The sequence below is a fragment of the Nycticebus coucang genome, chromosome 8, assembly GCF_027406575.1.
Source record: "Nycticebus coucang isolate mNycCou1 chromosome 8, mNycCou1.pri, whole genome shotgun sequence".
In the NCBI taxonomy this organism is placed as follows: domain Eukaryota; kingdom Metazoa; phylum Chordata; class Mammalia; order Primates; family Lorisidae; genus Nycticebus; species Nycticebus coucang.
In genome coordinates this window covers 41,764,283-41,767,557 of record NC_069787.1, presented here as the reverse complement: position 1 = coordinate 41,767,557, position 3,275 = coordinate 41,764,283, and the positions used below count along the sequence as shown (strand labels likewise).

General features: G+C 45.6%; 1 pseudogene; it reads right to left on the bottom strand.

The window, feature by feature from the left end:
- Positions 1–2,350: 2,350 nt before the first annotated feature.
- On the bottom strand, positions 2,351–2,748 carry LOC128592131 (60S ribosomal protein L36a-like; annotated as a pseudogene).
- Positions 2,749–3,275: the final 527 nt, after the last annotated feature.

Below are 3,275 nucleotides of genomic sequence, written 5' to 3'. Positions count from 1 at the left end.
TACAGATGAGGAAACTGAGCCTCGGACAAGGTAAGTCACCTGCCTCAGCTCTCACATCTGGTAAGAGGCACAACCAAGACTGTTTGACACCAGAGTGTGAGCACCTGGCCACTCTCCTATACCATTTCTTCTCTGGCACATTACAGTGACAAGAACCTGCCATGATTCCAGCTCGGAACACTGAGAACAATCTGTGTCCCCATATTCTGAAACCTCCTATGTTCCCCCTACATAAGGAACATGAGAGCTTGGGGACGTGCGGCTATAAGAGTCCCCAGTAGGTTGTATGGCGCTCCCTGGAAACAGACACTCCTCCTGAGTCATTACACATTAGGCATTTATCTACAAATCTATTCAAAACCAGGATTAGTTCTAAAGACAGGCAAGGAGAGCAGGTATGAGCAGAAGATGCCAATCCTTAACCTGACAGTGATCCATGAATGACTCTTCATGCAGGAATCGCACTCCCAGGATGGGATTTCCCCTGCCAGAGGCAGAGCCCATTTTGAAATCATCCAGAACTAGATTAAGATGCAGGCTAGTGTCTTGCATAACATATGGCCCTAGGAAATCAGCCCCGGAGATGTATTGAGACAAGCAGCTCCTGTCCCTGCACTTGGGATCACTGGGCATGTGGGTCTTTAGGGGATTTGTTAGTCACTCATTTAACAATTTATCCTTCTAAGTGCAGAGGGGGATATAAAGATGAATGAGGCAGTTCCTGCCCTTGAGGATTCAAAACAGAATAATTCACTGGACTTACCTGTGGTTTCACTGGGTTGTCTGTGAGTCTGAGTTAACATTCTACATTCAATGGCCACAAAACTGTCACAGTTTAGAATTAACAAAGTAAATACTGAACTCAAACAATCCCAAGTCTCACTGGCTACCGTTCTATTTACACCAGCAGTTCTTAACCTGTGGGTCGCGACCTCTTTGTAACAATGAAAATACATCGCGGCAGTAGGAAGGTTGAGAACCACTGATCTAGACAATTATGACTTCTCCCACTGAAGTATGAGGGAGGGTGACCAACCATCCTGGTTTGCCCAAGCATGGCAGATTCCAAGGATGCTTGGCTTTCATGGCTACATCAGAGCAAGCGGAAACAAACTGGGATGAATGGTTTGTCGTGGTGTTGAGAACAGGGGTAGTGGGAGGGAGATCAGCAGGTGGCAGAAGAAGAAGAATAAATAGCTAATGCTTATTTTATGTGGTCAGTACTATAATAGGCCTATTTCACAGAGATATAAACTGAGATCCAGTGAGAGGGAACAACTTATCATTGAGTGTCTACTCTGTAAAGGGCACAGTCAAGCAGATCATTGAGCAAATCCTGTGCTCCCACTTGTTATTCTGCACTGCCTTAGAGGGCTGATGTGTACATGTGGTACAGACCAAGTCCTGAAACTGTGTTTGAAATTAATTCTCAGAGATTGGAACCACACCCCTCTGGAAGCAGAAGTCAGTGGGAGCCGTGTTTCCATGGAGATCCAATCATAGTCAATCAGGCTGTGCTCAAATGCAAGCCACAACTGTGCAGAGCCCCTGTCACTAAAATGAGATGCATCTCTTAAGGAAGGGATCCCAGTGTGCATTCTGTCATTTGTGACTTCAATGGAGTCTCCATGGCAGCCTTCAAAATGTAAGTCTTGCACAAAGTCCCAAGAGGTGTTCATTGAGTCCCATGGGCTATAGTGGTTAAGTGCATGGATTTAGAAAACAACTCCCTACTTCATCAGTTGGCTCTGTGACTTTGGGCAAGTTACCCAACTTCTAAGTCCCCTTTCCTCATGGGTAAATGGTGGAAATAATGGTACTCATACTCAAAGGCTGTTGTGAAGACAAAAACAATGGGATAAAACATAAAAAGCACAATGCCAGGTCCAGAGTGGGCAATAAAGAAATGTATGCCAGCTGCTCATTGCCAGGTGCCCATCCTGTATCTTTAAATGAGAACGATCCACTTGAGAACTAATAGTAAGGAACGGATGACAGCGCCTCTACTGTCTTTTCCTTCTATCTTGCTTGCCTGCTCCTTCTCTCTGCCCTGTCCCAAGGTCCATCCCATTCTGTCTTTTTGGCCTATTCCCAGCCACTTTTGTGCCACTGGGAAGAGATGACCAAACTTGGGTCCTCCTGTTCCTGGCCCCGTTGGGTCCTCTGTACTCCCAGTCCTCAGAACCCCAACCCAGGCAGGCACCGGAACACTGACTGACAGATAACCAGACTATGATCCATCCAGATGGATGTGTAACCCAGCACATGACCCACCTACATGACCTCAGCAACTCAGATAAGGGATGAAATGGGAACAGATGAAGATGTACCATCCTTTTTTTTTGAATATCATCATATTTATTTCCCTACAGGTAATTTTTGTATAGCTTCAACATTTTCTCCTCAAAAAGACAAAAAGTCTCAAAGTTTAGAACTGGATCACTTGGCCCTTTCTTTTCTTATCTCCTCCCAGTTCAAAACGCTTGCATCTCTTAATGGCCAGCATCCTCTTGGATCTGCAGTTAAGCTCCACACATTCCAGCCTTAGCACAATCTTCTTGTGGTTTTAGCCTTCTTCTGGAAAATTGGCTTTGTCTGCCCACCATAGCCACTCTGCTTTCGATCATAGCGCCTCTTTCCTTGAGCATACAAGGAATCCTTGCCCTTCTTATACTGGATCACTTTGTGAGGCTGATGCTTGCCACACTTCTTACAGAAAGTTCTTCGGGTTTTAGGTGCATTGACCATCTCTACAGAACTGTCTCTACGATGAAATCGTGAAGCACGGGGTTCACAGCCCTTGCCTCCTGCTGCTGGCGCTCACAGAAGATGTACCATCCTTTTGATAAATTAGGTGGATGAGGAGTGTCATGATTTAAATGGCACAATATGGCAAGCATTATGGAAATTTGATGCAGATGTTCATATGTAAGTAGCTGTATGATATGGTGCTTGAAGGTCCGAGGAGAGCCGTCAGGGACAGCTAAGTGGGAGAGGTCTTTGTACAACAACATGTGTGATACGGATACAGAAGTGAAGCCCAGGAGAGGCATCCAGCATGAAGTCTTGGAGAAAGGTGTTTTCTTAGCAGAAAGAACTCTTCCCTGCATTCCCACGTGCATATTCACACCTCTGGCAACCTTCACACATCAATTCCCCACCTGCATTTAGGGTCTTCACAATCTCTCTCTCAATTGACCTTCAGTTATTCAAAGGCAGTTTTCAGGCCTGTGGGGACTAGCTGAGTCCAACAAACGTTTTATGGATGCTGCTGC